We start from the raw sequence: 15097 nt of genomic DNA, 5'->3' as shown, positions 1-15097 counted from the left end.
CTCTACCACCCGGAAAACAAAACATGAACACTCCGCGTACACGCCACAGCAAACTTAAGCTGACACAAACATTCACTTAGCACCCTTTGTCTTCTTTTAACACAAGACGACTCGCAAAGCTGTTCACTCTCAAAAGGGGCTACGGACGCTGCTCCACGCATGCGTCAGGTGTGCTAAATTCTGTTCTTGCCGACAAGGCTGTGAAAAGCTTCCTTCGTCCCTGGGTGGGCTCGAACCACCATCCTTTCGGTTAACAGCCGAACGCGCTAGCCTATTGCGCCACAGAGACTGGCGGTGTATGCTCATATGGGTAACGGTCACAAAACAATTTGAAGCTGGCCGCGTCTCACAGGTTAACTGCAGCACTAGTCCTGTGTCAGCAAACTGAGGTCAAGAGAATGACACCCGTTGGGAGGGGCGAGAGAGAGCTAAAGGGCACGCCCAACGTGGGGCTCGAACACACGACCCTGAGATTAAGAGTCTCATGCTCTACCGACTGAGCTAGCCGGGCGAATGTAGTCAAATGATCAAGGCTGACTGCTGTTTTGATAAGTGCCAAACATTTCATGCGCAAAACGGAGCCTCGCTTCTCGCACAGGCTGACAAAACATCTCGCGGGTAAGGTTGGGGTAAAGCCTAGCGGTAGGCTTAGAGCAGGGGTGTCCCTACTCTATCCTGGAGGTTCCTTGTCCTGCCGAGCTTGGCTCCAAGCACAAAGAAACACACCTGAAGCTGCTGATCTCGCTCTCACCACGTAGACTAGAAACTTCCAGGCAGGTCTGATGGAGCTGGCTGGAGCGAAACTCTACCTGACAGGGGCCCTCCAGGACAGAGTTTGGACACCCCTGGCTTAGAGTGTTCTCTGTTTGTTTTAGCCATGCCTGTTGCTGGGGAATACAGATTGAACGAGCAGAGCTCTTGTCCAACAGCCTGAAAGGCTATTAGTTCAGCCAACTCATCAAACGTTCCAGGTATGGAGTTCTGTCTCGCTGTGTGAATACCGTTTGCAAACTCCGACAGCATATGACTGGAAAGCCATTTTGGTGGCATTTTGTGGCGCTCTTAGAGAGTTTTGATCAGGAACTCCCTTTACACACAGGCCTCTACCACCCGGAAAACAAAACATGAACACTCCGCGTACACGCCACAGCAAACTTGAGCTGACACAAGCATTCACTTAGCACCCTTTGTCTTCTTTTAACACAAGACGACTTGCAAAGCTGTTCACTCTCAAAAGGGGCTACGGACGCTGCTCCACGCATGAGTCAGCGGACACGTGTGCTAAATTCTGTTCTTGCCGACAAGGCTGTGAAAAGCTTCCTTCGTCCCTGGGTGGGCTCGAACGACCATCCTTTCGGTTAACAGCCGAACGCGCTAGCCTATTGCGCCACAGAGACTGGCGGTGTATGCTCCTATGGGTAACGGTCACAAAACAATTTGAAGCTGGCCACGTCTCACAGGTTAACTGCAGCACTAGTCCTGTGTCAGCAAACTGAGGTCAAGAGAATGAGACCCGTTGGGAGGGGCAAGAGAGAGCTAAAGGGCACGCCCAACGTGGGGCTCGAACCCACGACCCTGAGATTAAGAGTCTCATGCTCTACCGACTGAGCTAGCCGGGCGAATGTAGTCAAATGATCAAGGCTGACCGCTGTTTTGATAAGTGCCAAACATTTAATGCGCAAAACGGAGCCTCGCTTCTCGCACAGCCTGACAAAACATCTCGCGGGTAAGGTTGGGGTAAAGCCTAGCGGTAGGCTTAGAGCAGGGGTGTCCCAACTCTATCCTGGAGGTTCCTTGTCCTGCCGAGCTTGGCTCCAAGCACAAAGAAACACACCTGAAGCTGCTGATCCCGCTCTCACCACGGAGACTAGAAACTTCCAGGCAGGTCTGATGGAGCTAGCTGGAGCGAAACTCTACCTGACAGGGGCCCTCCAGATTAAGAGTCTCATGCTCTACCGACTGAGCTAGCCAGGCGAATGTAGTCAAATGATCAAGGCTGACCGCTGTTTTGATAAGTGCCAAACATTTCATGCGCAAAACGGAGCCTTGCTTCTCGCACAGGCTGACAAAACATCTCGCGGGTAAGGTTGGGGTAAAGCTTAGCGGTAGGCTTAGAGCACGGGTGTCCCTACTCTATCCTGGAGGTTCCTTGTCCTGCCGAGCTTGGCTCCAAGCACAAAGAAACACACCTGAAGCTGCTGATCCCGCTCTCACCACGGAGACTAGAAACTTCCAGGCAGGTCTGATGGAGCTGGCTGGAGCGAAACTCTACCTGACAGGGGCCCTCCAGGACAGAGTTTGGACACCCCTGGCTTAGAGTGTTCTCTGTTTGTTTTAGCCATGCCTGTTGCTGGGCAATACAGATTGAATGAGCAGAGCTCTTGTTCAACAGCCTGAAAGGCTATTAGTTCAGCCAACTCATCAAACGTTCCAGGTATGGAGTTCTGTCTCGCTGTGTGAATACCATTTGCAAACTCCGACAGCATACGACTGGAAAGCCATTTTGGTGGCATTTTGTGGCGCTCCTAGAGGGAGTTTTGATCAGGACCTCCCTTCACACACAGGCCTCTACCACCCGGAAAACAAAACATGAACACTCCGCGTACACGCCACAGCAAACTTAAGCTGACACAAACATTCACTTAGCACCCTTTGTCTTCTTTTAACACAAGACGACTCGCAAAGCTGTTCACTCTCAAAAGGGGCTACGGACGCTGCTCCACGCATGCGTCAGCGGACACGTGTGCTAAATTCTGTGCTTGCCGACAAGGCTGTGAAAAGCTTCCTTCGTCCCTGGGTGGGCTTGAACCACCATCCTTTCGGTTAACAGCCAAACGCGCTAGCCTATTGCGCCACAGAGACTGGCGGTGAATGCTCCTATGGGTAACGGTGACAAAACAATTTAAAGCTGGCCGCGTCTCACAGGTTAACTGCAGCACTAGTCCTGTGTGCAAACTGAGGTCAAGAGAATGACACCCGTTGGGAGGGGCGAGAGAGAGCTAAAGGTCACGCCCAACGTGGGGCTCAAACCCACGACCCTGAGATTAAGAGTCTCATGCTCTACCGACTGAGCTAGCCGGGCGAATGTAGTCAAATGATCAAGGCTGACCGCTGTCTTGATAAGTGCCAAACATTTCATGCGCAAAACAGAGCCTCGCTTCTCGCACAGGCTGACAAAACATCTCGCGGGTAAGGTTGGGGTAAAGCCTAGCGGTAGGCTTAGAGCAGGGGTGTCCCAACTCTATCCTGGAGGTTCCTTGTCCTGCCGAGCTTGGCTCCAAGCACAAAGAAACACACCTGAAGCTGCTGATCCCGCTCTCACCACGTAGACTAGAAACTTCCAGGCAGGTCTGATGGAGCTGGCTGGAGCGAAACTCTACCTGACAGGGGCCCTCCAGGACAGAGTTTGGACACCCCTGGCTTAGAGTGTTCTCTGTTTGTTTTAGCCATGCCTGTTGCTGGGGAATACAGATTGAACGAGCAGAGCTCTTGTTCAACAGCCTGAAAGGCTATTAGTTCAGCCAACTCATCAAACGTTCCAGGTATGGAGTTCTGTCTCGCTGTGTGAATACCGTTTGCAAACTCCGACAGCATATGACTGGAAAGCCATTTTGGTGGCATTTTGTGGCGCTCTTAGAGAGAGTTTTGATCAGGACCTCCCTTCACACACAGGCCTCTACCACCCGGAAAACAAAACACGAACACTCCGCGTACACGCCACAGCAAACTTGAGCTGACACAAACATTCACTTAGCACCCTTTGTCTTCTTTTAACACAAGACGACTCGCAAAGCTGTTCACTCTCAAAAGGGGCTACGGACGCTGCTCCACGCATGCGTCAGGTGTGCTAAATTCTGTTCTTGCCGACAAGGCTGTGAAAAGCTTCCTTCATCCCTGGGTGGGCTCGAACCACCATCCTTTCGGTTAACAGCCAAACGCGCTAGCCTATTGCGCCACAGAGACTGGCGGTGTCTGCTCCTGTGGGTAACGGTCACAAAACAATTTGAAGCTGTGCGCGTCTCACAGGTTAACTGCAAAACTAGTCCTGCGTAAGCAATCTGAGTTCAAGAGAATGACACCCGTTGGGAGGGGCGAGAGAGAGCTATAGGGGCACGCCCAACGTGTGGCTAAACCCACGACCCTGAGATTAAGAATCTCATGCTCTACCGACTGAGCTAGCCGGACGAATGTAGTCAAATGATCAAGGCTGACTGCTGTTTTGATAAGTGCCAAACATTTCATGCGCAAAACGGAGCCTCGCTTCTCGCACAGGCTGACAAAACATCCCGCGGGTAAGGTTGGGGTAAAGCCTAGCGGTAGGCTTAGAGCACGGGTGTCCCTACTCTATCCTGGAGGTTCCTTGTCCTGCCGAGCTTGGCTCCAAGCACAAAGAAACACACCTGAAGCTGCTGATCCCGCTCTCACCACGGAGACTAGAAACTTCCAGGCAGGTCTGATGGAGCTGGCTGGAGCGAAACTCTACCTGACAGGGGCCCTCCAGGACAGAGTTTGGACACCCCTGGCTTAGACTGTTCTCTGTTTGTTTTAGCCATGCCTGTTGCTGGGCAATACAGATTGAACGAGCAGAGCTCTTGTCCAACAGCCTGAAAGGCTATTAATTCGGCCAACTCATCAAACGTTCCAGGTATGGAGTTCTGTCTCGCTGTGTGAATACCGTTTGCAAACTCCGACAGCATATGACTGGAAAGCCATTTTGGTGGCATTTTGTGGCGCTCTTAGAGAGAGTTTTGATCAGGACCTCCCTTCACACACAGGCCTCTACCACCCGGAAAACAAAACATGAACACTCCGCGTACACGCCACAGCAAACTTAAGCTGACACAAACATTCACTTAGCACCCTTTGTCTTCTTTTAACACAAGACGACTCGCAAAGCTGTTCACTCTCAAAAGGGGCTACGGACGCTGCTCCACGCATGCGTCAGCGGACACGTGTGCTAAATTCTGTGCTTGCCGACAAGGCTGTGAAAAGCTTCCTTCGTCCCTGGGTGGGCTCGAACGACCATCCTTTCGGTTAACAGCCGAACGCGCTAGCCTATTGCGCCACAGAGACTGGCGGTGTATGCTCCTATGGGTAACGGTCACAAAACAATTTGAAGCTGGCCGCGTCTCACAGGTTAACTGCAGCACTAGTCCTGTGTCAGCAAACTGAGGTCAAGAGAATGACACCCGTTGGGAGGGGCGAGAGAGAGCTAAAGGTCACGCCCAACGTGGGGCTCGAACCCACGACCCTGAGATTAAGAGTCTCATGCTCTACCGACTGAGCTAGCCAGGCGAATGTAGTCAAATGATCAAGGCTGACCGCTGTTTTGATAAGTGCCAAACATTTCATGCGCAAAACGGAGCCTCGCTTCTCGCACAGGCTGACAAAACATCTCGCGGGTAAGGTTGGGGTAAAGCCTAGCGGTAGGCTTAGAGCAGGGGTGTCCCAACTCTATCCTGGAGGTTCCTTGTCCTGCCGAGCTTGGCTCCAAGCACAAAGAAACACACCTGAAGCTGCTGATCCCGCTCTCACCACGTAGACTAGAAACTTCCAGGCAGGTCTGATGGAGCTGGCTGGAGCGAAACTCTACCTGACAGGGGCCCTCCAGGACAGAGTTTGGACACCCCTGGCTTAGAGTGTTCTCTGTTTGTTTTAGCCATGCCTGTTGCTGGGGAATACAGATTGAACGAGCAGAGCTCTTGTTCAACAGCCTGAAAGGCTATTAGTTCAGCCAACTCATCAAACGTTCCAGGTATGGAGTTCTGTCTCGCTGTGTGAATACCGTTTGCAAACTCCGACAGCATATGACTGGAAAGCCATTTTGGTGGCATTTTGTGGCGCTCTTAGAGAGAGTTTTGATCAGGACCTCCCTTCACACACAGGCCTCTACCACCCGGAAAACAAAACACGAACACTCCGCGTACACGCCACAGCAAACTTGAGCTGACACAAACATTCACTTAGCACCCTTTGTCTTCTTTTAACACAAGACGACTCGCAAAGCTGTTCACTCTCAAAAGGGGCTACGGACGCTGCTCCACGCATGCGTCAGGTGTGCTAAATTCTGTTCTTGCCGACAAGGCTGTGAAAAGCTTCCTTCGTCCCTGGGTGGGCTCGAACCACCATCCTTTCGGTTAACAGCCGAACGCGCTAGCCTATTGCGCCACAGAGACTGGCGGTGTATGCTCATATGGGTAACGGTCACAAAACAATTTGAAGCTGGCCGCGTCTCACAGGTTAACTGCAGCACTAGTCCTGTGTCAGCAAACTGAGGTCAAGAGAATGACACCCGTTGGGAGGGGCGAGAGAGAGCTAAAGGGCACGCCCAACGTGGGGCTCGAACACACGACCCTGAGATTAAGAGTCTCATGCTCTACCGACTGAGCTAGCCGGGCGAATGTAGTCAAATGATCAAGGCTGACTGCTGTTTTGATAAGTGCCAAACATTTCATGCGCAAAACGGAGCCTCGCTTCTCGCACAGGCTGACAAAACATCTCGCGGGTAAGGTTGGGGTAAAGCCTAGCGGTAGGCTTAGAGCAGGGGTGTCCCTACTCTATCCTGGAGGTTCCTTGTCCTGCCGAGCTTGGCTCCAAGCACAAAGAAACACACCTGAAGCTGCTGATCTCGCTCTCACCACGTAGACTAGAAACTTCCAGGCAGGTCTGATGGAGCTGGCTGGAGCGAAACTCTACCTGACAGGGGCCCTCCAGGACAGAGTTTGGACACCCCTGGCTTAGAGTGTTCTCTGTTTGTTTTAGCCATGCCTGTTGCTGGGGAATACAGATTGAACGAGCAGAGCTCTTGTCCAACAGCCTGAAAGGCTATTAGTTCAGCCAACTCATCAAACGTTCCAGGTATGGAGTTCTGTCTCGCTGTGTGAATACCGTTTGCAAACTCCGACAGCATATGACTGGAAAGCCATTTTGGTGGCATTTTGTGGCGCTCTTAGAGAGTTTTGATCAGGAACTCCCTTTACACACAGGCCTCTACCACCCGGAAAACAAAACATGAACACTCCGCGTACACGCCACAGCAAACTTGAGCTGACACAAGCATTCACTTAGCACCCTTTGTCTTCTTTTAACACAAGACGACTTGCAAAGCTGTTCACTCTCAAAAGGGGCTACGGACGCTGCTCCACGCATGAGTCAGCGGACACGTGTGCTAAATTCTGTTCTTGCCGACAAGGCTGTGAAAAGCTTCCTTCGTCCCTGGGTGGGCTCGAACGACCATCCTTTCGGTTAACAGCCGAACGCGCTAGCCTATTGCGCCACAGAGACTGGCGGTGTATGCTCCTATGGGTAACGGTCACAAAACAATTTGAAGCTGGCCACGTCTCACAGGTTAACTGCAGCACTAGTCCTGTGTCAGCAAACTGAGGTCAAGAGAATGAGACCCGTTGGGAGGGGCAAGAGAGAGCTAAAGGGCACGCCCAACGTGGGGCTCGAACCCACGACCCTGAGATTAAGAGTCTCATGCTCTACCGACTGAGCTAGCCGGGCGAATGTAGTCAAATGATCAAGGCTGACCGCTGTTTTGATAAGTGCCAAACATTTAATGCGCAAAACGGAGCCTCGCTTCTCGCACAGCCTGACAAAACATCTCGCGGGTAAGGTTGGGGTAAAGCCTAGCGGTAGGCTTAGAGCAGGGGTGTCCCAACTCTATCCTGGAGGTTCCTTGTCCTGCCGAGCTTGGCTCCAAGCACAAAGAAACACACCTGAAGCTGCTGATCCCGCTCTCACCACGGAGACTAGAAACTTCCAGGCAGGTCTGATGGAGCTAGCTGGAGCGAAACTCTACCTGACAGGGGCCCTCCAGATTAAGAGTCTCATGCTCTACCGACTGAGCTAGCCAGGCGAATGTAGTCAAATGATCAAGGCTGACCGCTGTTTTGATAAGTGCCAAACATTTCATGCGCAAAACGGAGCCTTGCTTCTCGCACAGGCTGACAAAACATCTCGCGGGTAAGGTTGGGGTAAAGCTTAGCGGTAGGCTTAGAGCACGGGTGTCCCTACTCTATCCTGGAGGTTCCTTGTCCTGCCGAGCTTGGCTCCAAGCACAAAGAAACACACCTGAAGCTGCTGATCCCGCTCTCACCACGGAGACTAGAAACTTCCAGGCAGGTCTGATGGAGCTGGCTGGAGCGAAACTCTACCTGACAGGGGCCCTCCAGGACAGAGTTTGGACACCCCTGGCTTAGAGTGTTCTCTGTTTGTTTTAGCCATGCCTGTTGCTGGGCAATACAGATTGAATGAGCAGAGCTCTTGTTCAACAGCCTGAAAGGCTATTAGTTCAGCCAACTCATCAAACGTTCCAGGTATGGAGTTCTGTCTCGCTGTGTGAATACCATTTGCAAACTCCGACAGCATACGACTGGAAAGCCATTTTGGTGGCATTTTGTGGCGCTCCTAGAGGGAGTTTTGATCAGGACCTCCCTTCACACACAGGCCTCTACCACCCGGAAAACAAAACATGAACACTCCGCGTACACGCCACAGCAAACTTAAGCTGACACAAACATTCACTTAGCACCCTTTGTCTTCTTTTAACACAAGACGACTCGCAAAGCTGTTCACTCTCAAAAGGGGCTACGGACGCTGCTCCACGCATGCGTCAGCGGACACGTGTGCTAAATTCTGTGCTTGCCGACAAGGCTGTGAAAAGCTTCCTTCGTCCCTGGGTGGGCTTGAACCACCATCCTTTCGGTTAACAGCCAAACGCGCTAGCCTATTGCGCCACAGAGACTGGCGGTGAATGCTCCTATGGGTAACGGTGACAAAACAATTTAAAGCTGGCCGCGTCTCACAGGTTAACTGCAGCACTAGTCCTGTGTGCAAACTGAGGTCAAGAGAATGACACCCGTTGGGAGGGGCGAGAGAGAGCTAAAGGTCACGCCCAACGTGGGGCTCAAACCCACGACCCTGAGATTAAGAGTCTCATGCTCTACCGACTGAGCTAGCCGGGCGAATGTAGTCAAATGATCAAGGCTGACCGCTGTCTTGATAAGTGCCAAACATTTCATGCGCAAAACAGAGCCTCGCTTCTCGCACAGGCTGACAAAACATCTCGCGGGTAAGGTTGGGGTAAAGCCTAGCGGTAGGCTTAGAGCAGGGGTGTCCCAACTCTATCCTGGAGGTTCCTTGTCCTGCCGAGCTTGGCTCCAAGCACAAAGAAACACACCTGAAGCTGCTGATCCCGCTCTCACCACGTAGACTAGAAACTTCCAGGCAGGTCTGATGGAGCTGGCTGGAGCGAAACTCTACCTGACAGGGGCCCTCCAGGACAGAGTTTGGACACCCCTGGCTTAGAGTGTTCTCTGTTTGTTTTAGCCATGCCTGTTGCTGGGGAATACAGATTGAACGAGCAGAGCTCTTGTTCAACAGCCTGAAAGGCTATTAATTCGGCCAACTCATCAAACGTTCCAGGTATGGAGTTCTGTCTCGCTGTGTGAATACCATTTGCAAACTCCGACAGCATATGACTGGAAAGCCATTTTGGTGGCATTTTGTGGCGCTCCTAGAGAGAGTTTTGATCAGGACCTCCCTTCACACACAGGCCTCTACCACCCGGAAAACAAAACATGAACACTCCGCGTACACGCCACAGCAAACTTAAGCTGACACAAACATTCACTTAGCACCCTTTGTCTTCTTTTAACACAAGACGACTCGCAAAGCTGTTCACTCTCAAAAGGGGCTACGGACGCTGCTCCACGCATGCGTCAGCGGACACGTGTGCTAAATTCTGTGCTTGCCGACATGGCTGTGAAAAGCTTCTTTCGTCCCTGGGTGGGCTTGAACCACCATCCTTTCGGTTAACAGCCGAACGCGCTAGCCTATTGCGCCACAGAGACTGGCGGTGTCTGCTCCTGTGGGTAACGCTCACAAAACAATTTGAAGCTGGGCGCGTCTCACAGGTTAACTGCAAAACTAGTCCTGCGTAAGCAATCTGAGTTCAAGAGAATGACACCCGTTGGGAGGGGCGAGAGAGAGCAATAGGGGCACGCCCAACGTGTGGCTAAACCCACGACCCTGAGATTAAGAATCTCATGCTCTACCGACTGAGCTAGCCAGACGAATGTAGTCAAATGATCAAGGCTGACTGCTGTTTTGATAAGTGCCAAACATTTCATGCGCAAAGCGGAGCCTCGCTTCTCGCACAGGCTGACAAAACATCCCGCGGGTAAGGTTGGGGTAAAGCCTAGCGGTAGGCTTAGAGCACGGGTGTCCCTACTCTATCCTGGAGGTTCCTTGTCCTGCCGAGCTTGGCTCCAAGCACAAAGAAACACACCTGAAGCTGCTGATCCCGCTCTCACCACGGAGACTAGAAACTTCCAGGCAGGTCTGATGGAGCTGGCTGGAGCGAAACTCTACCTGACAGGGGCCCTCCAGGACAGAGTTTGGACACCCCTGGCTTAGACTGTTCTCTGTTTGTTTTAGCCATGCCTGTTGCTGGGCAATACAGATTGAACGAGCAGAGCTCTTGTCCAACAGCCTGAAAGGCTATTAATTCGGCCAACTCATCAAACGTTCCAGGTATGGAGTTCTGTCTCGCTGTGTGAATACCGTTTGCAAACTCCGACAGCATATGACTGGAAAGCCATTTTGGTGGCATTTTGTGGCGCTCTTAGAGAGAGTTTTGATCAGGACCTCCCTTCACACACAGGCCTCTACCACCCGGAAAACAAAACACGAACACTCCACAGCAAACTTGAGCTGACACAAACATTCACTTATCACCCTTAGTCTTCTTTTAACACAAGACGACTCGCAAAGCTGTTCACTCTCAAAAGGGGCTACGGACGCTGCTCCACGCATGCGTCAGCGGACACGTGTGCTAAATTCTGTTCTTGCCGACAAGGCTGTGAAAAGCTTCCTTCGTCCCTGGGTGGGCTCGAACCACCATCCTTTTGGTTAACAGCCGAACGCGCTAGCCTATTGCGCCACAGAGACTGGCGGTGTATGCTCCTATGGGTAACGGTCACAAAACAATTTGAAGCTGGCCGCGTCTCACAGGTTAACTGCAGCACTAGTCCTGTGTCAGCAAACTGAGGTCAAGAGAATGACACCCGTTGGGAGGGGCGAGAGAGAGCTAAAGGTCACGCCCAACGTGGGGCTCGAACCCACGACCCTGAGATTAAGAGTCTCATGCTCTACCGACTGAGCTAGCCAGGCGAATGTAGTCAAATGATCAAGGCTGACCGCTGTTTTGATAAGTGCCAAACATTTCATGCGCAAAACGGAGCCTCGCTTCTCGCACAGCCTGACAAAACATCTCGCGGGTAAGGTTGGGGTAAAGCCTAGCGGTAGGCTTAGAGCAGGGGTGTCCCAACTCTATCCTGGAGGTTCCTTGTCCTGCCGAGCTTGGCTCCAAGCACAAAGAAACACACCTGAAGCTGCTGATCCCGCTCTCACCACGTAGACTAGAAACTTCCAGGCAGGTCTGATGGAGCTGGCTGGAGCGAAACTCTACCTGACAGGGGCCCTCCAGGACAGAGTTTGGACACCCCTGGCTTAGAGTGTTCTCTGTTTGTTTTAGCCATGCCTGTTGCTGGGGAATACAGATTGAACGAGCAGAGCTCTTGTTCAACAGCCTGAAAGGCTATTAGTTCAGCCAACTCATCAAACGTTCCAGGTATGGAGTTCTGTCTCGCTGTGTGAATACCGTTTGCAAACTCCGACAGCATATGACTGGAAAGCCATTTTGGTGGCATTTTGTGGCGCTCTTAGAGAGAGTTTTGATCAGGACCTCCCTTCACACACAGGCCTCTACCACCCGGAAAACAAAACACGAACACTCCGCGTACACGCCACAGCAAACTTGAGCTGACACAAACATTCACTTAGCACCCTTTGTCTTCTTTTAACACAAGACGACTCGCAAAGCTGTTCACTCTCAAAAGGGGCTACGGACGCTGCTCCACGCATGCGTCAGGTGTGCTAAATTCTGTTCTTGCCGACAAGGCTGTGAAAAGCTTCCTTCGTCCCTGGGTGGGCTCGAACCACCATCCTTTCGGTTAACAGCCGAACGCGCTAGCCTATTGCGCCACAGAGACTGGCGGTGTATGCTCATATGGGTAACGGTCACAAAACAATCTGAAGCTGGCCGCGTCTCACAGGTTAACTGCAGCACTAGTCCTGTGTCAGCAAACTGAGGTCAAGAGAATGACACCCGTTGGGAGGGGCGAGAGAGAGCTAAAGGGCACGCCCAACGTTGGGCTCGAACCCACGACCCTGAGATTAAGAGTCTCATGCTCTACCGACTGAGCTAGCCGGGCGAATGTAGTCAAATGATCAAGGCTGACTGCTGTTTTGATAAGTGCCAAACATTTCATGCGCAAAACGGAGCCTCGCTTCTCGCACAGGCTGACAAAACATCTCGCGGGTAAGGTTGGGGTAAAGCCTAGCGGTAGGCTTAGAGCAGGGGTGTCCCTACTCTATCCTGGAGGTTCCTTGTCCTGCCGAGCTTGGCTCCAAGCACAAAGAAACACACCTGAAGCTGCTGATCTCGCTCTCACCACGTAGACTAGAAACTTCCAGGCAGGTCTGATGGAGCTGGCTGGAGCGAAACTCTACCTGACAGGGGCCCTCCAGGACAGAGTTTGGACACCCCTGGCTTAGAGTGTTCTCTGTTTGTTTTAGCCATGCCTGTTGCTGGGGAATACAGATTGAACGAGCAGAGCTCTTGTCCAACAGCCTGAAAGGCTATTAGTTCAGCCAACTCATCAAACGTTCCAGGTATGGAGTTCTGTCTCGCTGTGTGAATACCGTTTGCAAACTCCGACAGCATATGACTGGAAAGCCATTTTGGTGGCATTTTGTGGCGCTCTTAGAGAGTTTTGATCAGGAACTCCCTTTACACACAGGCCTCTACCACCCGGAAAACAAAACATGAACACTCCGCGTACACGCCACAGCAAACTTGAGCTGACACAAGCATTCACTTAGCACCCTTTGTCTTCTTTTAACACAAGACGACTTGCAAAGCTGTTCACTCTCAAAAGGGGCTACAGACGCTGCTCCACGCATGCGTCAGCGGACACGTGTGCTAAATTCTGTTCTTGCCGACAAGGCTGTGAAAAGCTTCCTTCGTCCCTGGGTGGGCTCGAACCACCATCCTTTCGGTTAACAGCCGAACGCGCTAGCCTATTGCGCCACAGAGACTGGCGGTGTATGCTCCTATGGGTAACGGTCACAAAACAATTTGAAGCTGGCCGCGTCTCACAGGTTAACTGCAGCACTAGTCCTGTGTCAGCAAACTGAGGTCAAGAGAATGACACCCGTTGGGAGGGGCAAGAGAGAGCTAAAGGGCACGCCCAACGTGGGGCTCGAACCCACGACCCTGAGATTAAGAGTCTCATGCTCTACCGACTGAGCTAGCCGGGCGAATGTAGTCAAATGATCAAGGCTGACCGCTGTTTTGATAAGTGCCAAACATTTCATGCGCAAAACGGAGCCTCGCTTCTCGCACAGCCTGACAAAACATCTCGCGGGTAAGGTTGGGGTAAAGCCTAGCGGTAGGCTTAGAGCAGGGGTGTCCCAACTCTATCCTGGAGGTTCCTTGTCCTGCCGAGCTTGGCTCCAAGCACAAAGAAACACACCTGAAGCTGCTGATCCTGCTCTCACCACGGAGACTAGAAACTTCCAGGCAGGTCTGATGGAGCTAGCTGGAGCGAAACTCTACCTGACAGGGGCCCTCCAGATTAAGAGTCTCATGCTCTACCGACTGAGCTAGCCAGGCGAATGTAGTCAAATGATCAAGGCTGACCGCTGTTTTGATAAGTGCCAAACATTTCATGCGCAAAACGGAGCCTTGCTTCTCGCACAGGCTGACAAAACATCTCGCGGGTAAGGTTGGGGTAAAGCTTAGCGGTAGGCTTAGAGCACGGGTGTCCCTACTCTATCCTGGAGGTTCCTTGTCCTGCCGAGCTTGGCTCCAAGCACAAAGAAACACACCTGAAGCTGCTGATCCCGCTCTCACCACGGAGACTAGAAACTTCCAGGCAGGTCTGATGGAGCTGGCTGGAGCGAAACTCTACCTGACAGGGGCCCTCCAGGACAGAGTTTGGACACCCCTGGCTTAGAGTGTTCTCTGTTTGTTTTAGCCATGCCTGTTGCTGGGCAATACAGATTGAATGAGCAGAGCTCTTGTGCAACAGCCTGAAAGGCTATTAGTTCAGCCAACTCATCAAACGTTCCAGGTATGGAGTTCTGTCTCGCTGTGTGAATACCATTTGCAAACTCCGACAGCATACGACTGGAAAGCCATTTTGGTGGCATTTTGTGGCGCTCCTAGAGGGAGTTTTGATCAGGACCTCCCTTCACACACAGGCCTCTACCACCCGGAAAACAAAACATGAACACTCCGCGTACACGCCACAGCAAACTTAAGCTGACACAAACATTCACTTAGCACCCTTTGTCTTCTTTTAACACAAGACGACTCGCAAAGCTGTTCACTCTCAAAAGGGGCTACGGACGCTGCTCCACGCATGCGTCAGCGGACACGTGTGCTAAATTCTGTGCTTGCCGACAAGGCTGTGAAAAGCTTCCTTCGTCCCTGGGTGGGCTTGAACCACCATCCTTTCGGTTAACAGCCAAACGCGCTAGCCTATTGCGCCACAGAGACTGGCGGTGTATGCTCCTATGGGTAACGGTCACAAAACAATTTAAAGCTGGCCGCGTCTCACAGGTTAACTGCAGCACTAGTCCTGTGTCAGCAAACTGAGGTCAAGAGAATGACACCCGTTGGGAGGGGCGAGAGAGAGCTAAAGGTCACGCCCAACGTGGGGCTCGAACCCACGACCCTGAAATTAAGAGTCTCATGCTCTACCGACTGAGCTAGCCGGGAGAATGTAGTCAAATGATCAAGGCTGACCGCTCTCTTTATAAGTGCCAAACATTTCATGCGCAAAACAGAGCCTCGCTTCTCGCACAGGCTGACAAAACATCTCGCGGGTAAGGTTGGGGTAAAGCCTAGCGGTAGGCTTAGAGCAGGGGTGTCCCAACTCTATCCTGGAGGTTCCTTGTCCTGCCGAGCTTGGCTCCAAGCACAAAGAAACACACCTGAAGCTGCTGATCCCGCTCTCACCAC

General features: G+C 52.1%; 24 non-coding genes across 24 annotated transcripts; all 24 read right to left on the bottom strand.

Moving 5' to 3' along the window:
• Window positions 1-215: 215 nt before the first annotated feature.
• trnan-guu (transfer RNA asparagine (anticodon GUU)) lies at window positions 216-289 on the bottom strand. Its single transcript has one exon. It is a non-coding gene; the product is annotated as a tRNA-Asn (tRNA).
• A 149-nt stretch (window positions 290-438) lies between these two features.
• On the bottom strand, window positions 439-511 carry trnak-cuu (transfer RNA lysine (anticodon CUU)). The gene has a single exon. It is a non-coding gene; the product is annotated as a tRNA-Lys (tRNA).
• An 812-nt stretch (window positions 512-1323) lies between these two features.
• Window positions 1324-1397, bottom strand: trnan-guu (transfer RNA asparagine (anticodon GUU)). Its single transcript has one exon. It is a non-coding gene; the product is annotated as a tRNA-Asn (tRNA).
• Window positions 1398-1546: 149 nt separating this feature from the next.
• trnak-cuu (transfer RNA lysine (anticodon CUU)) lies at window positions 1547-1619 on the bottom strand. The gene has a single exon. It is a non-coding gene; the product is annotated as a tRNA-Lys (tRNA).
• A 1169-nt stretch (window positions 1620-2788) lies between these two features.
• On the bottom strand, window positions 2789-2862 carry trnan-guu (transfer RNA asparagine (anticodon GUU)). The gene has a single exon. It is a non-coding gene; the product is annotated as a tRNA-Asn (tRNA).
• Window positions 2863-3009: 147 nt separating this feature from the next.
• Window positions 3010-3082, bottom strand: trnak-cuu (transfer RNA lysine (anticodon CUU)). Its single transcript has one exon. It is a non-coding gene; the product is annotated as a tRNA-Lys (tRNA).
• An 807-nt stretch (window positions 3083-3889) lies between these two features.
• On the bottom strand, window positions 3890-3963 carry trnan-guu (transfer RNA asparagine (anticodon GUU)). Its single transcript has one exon. It is a non-coding gene; the product is annotated as a tRNA-Asn (tRNA).
• A 1036-nt stretch (window positions 3964-4999) lies between these two features.
• Window positions 5000-5073, bottom strand: trnan-guu (transfer RNA asparagine (anticodon GUU)). Its single transcript has one exon. It is a non-coding gene; the product is annotated as a tRNA-Asn (tRNA).
• A 149-nt stretch (window positions 5074-5222) lies between these two features.
• Window positions 5223-5295, bottom strand: trnak-cuu (transfer RNA lysine (anticodon CUU)). The gene has a single exon. It is a non-coding gene; the product is annotated as a tRNA-Lys (tRNA).
• An 807-nt stretch (window positions 5296-6102) lies between these two features.
• On the bottom strand, window positions 6103-6176 carry trnan-guu (transfer RNA asparagine (anticodon GUU)). Its single transcript has one exon. It is a non-coding gene; the product is annotated as a tRNA-Asn (tRNA).
• Window positions 6177-6325: 149 nt separating this feature from the next.
• Window positions 6326-6398, bottom strand: trnak-cuu (transfer RNA lysine (anticodon CUU)). Its single transcript has one exon. It is a non-coding gene; the product is annotated as a tRNA-Lys (tRNA).
• Window positions 6399-7210: 812 nt separating this feature from the next.
• Window positions 7211-7284, bottom strand: trnan-guu (transfer RNA asparagine (anticodon GUU)). The gene has a single exon. It is a non-coding gene; the product is annotated as a tRNA-Asn (tRNA).
• A 149-nt stretch (window positions 7285-7433) lies between these two features.
• trnak-cuu (transfer RNA lysine (anticodon CUU)) lies at window positions 7434-7506 on the bottom strand. The gene has a single exon. It is a non-coding gene; the product is annotated as a tRNA-Lys (tRNA).
• A 1169-nt stretch (window positions 7507-8675) lies between these two features.
• Window positions 8676-8749, bottom strand: trnan-guu (transfer RNA asparagine (anticodon GUU)). The gene has a single exon. It is a non-coding gene; the product is annotated as a tRNA-Asn (tRNA).
• Window positions 8750-8896: 147 nt separating this feature from the next.
• Window positions 8897-8969, bottom strand: trnak-cuu (transfer RNA lysine (anticodon CUU)). The gene has a single exon. It is a non-coding gene; the product is annotated as a tRNA-Lys (tRNA).
• Window positions 8970-9783: 814 nt separating this feature from the next.
• Window positions 9784-9857, bottom strand: trnan-guu (transfer RNA asparagine (anticodon GUU)). Its single transcript has one exon. It is a non-coding gene; the product is annotated as a tRNA-Asn (tRNA).
• Window positions 9858-10882: 1025 nt separating this feature from the next.
• Window positions 10883-10956, bottom strand: trnan-guu (transfer RNA asparagine (anticodon GUU)). The gene has a single exon. It is a non-coding gene; the product is annotated as a tRNA-Asn (tRNA).
• Window positions 10957-11105: 149 nt separating this feature from the next.
• Window positions 11106-11178, bottom strand: trnak-cuu (transfer RNA lysine (anticodon CUU)). The gene has a single exon. It is a non-coding gene; the product is annotated as a tRNA-Lys (tRNA).
• An 807-nt stretch (window positions 11179-11985) lies between these two features.
• Window positions 11986-12059, bottom strand: trnan-guu (transfer RNA asparagine (anticodon GUU)). Its single transcript has one exon. It is a non-coding gene; the product is annotated as a tRNA-Asn (tRNA).
• A 149-nt stretch (window positions 12060-12208) lies between these two features.
• Window positions 12209-12281, bottom strand: trnak-cuu (transfer RNA lysine (anticodon CUU)). The gene has a single exon. It is a non-coding gene; the product is annotated as a tRNA-Lys (tRNA).
• An 812-nt stretch (window positions 12282-13093) lies between these two features.
• Window positions 13094-13167, bottom strand: trnan-guu (transfer RNA asparagine (anticodon GUU)). The gene has a single exon. It is a non-coding gene; the product is annotated as a tRNA-Asn (tRNA).
• Window positions 13168-13316: 149 nt separating this feature from the next.
• On the bottom strand, window positions 13317-13389 carry trnak-cuu (transfer RNA lysine (anticodon CUU)). Its single transcript has one exon. It is a non-coding gene; the product is annotated as a tRNA-Lys (tRNA).
• A 1169-nt stretch (window positions 13390-14558) lies between these two features.
• Window positions 14559-14632, bottom strand: trnan-guu (transfer RNA asparagine (anticodon GUU)). Its single transcript has one exon. It is a non-coding gene; the product is annotated as a tRNA-Asn (tRNA).
• A 149-nt stretch (window positions 14633-14781) lies between these two features.
• Window positions 14782-14854, bottom strand: trnak-cuu (transfer RNA lysine (anticodon CUU)). The gene has a single exon. It is a non-coding gene; the product is annotated as a tRNA-Lys (tRNA).
• Between the last annotated feature and the right edge of the window lie 243 nt (window positions 14855-15097).

Source organism: Carassius carassius, chromosome 1, assembly GCF_963082965.1.
Source record: "Carassius carassius chromosome 1, fCarCar2.1, whole genome shotgun sequence".
Lineage (NCBI taxonomy): Eukaryota > Metazoa > Chordata > Actinopteri > Cypriniformes > Cyprinidae > Carassius > Carassius carassius.
Note: the sequence above shows the minus strand (reverse complement) of the source record. Positions and strands in the feature narration are given on the sequence as shown.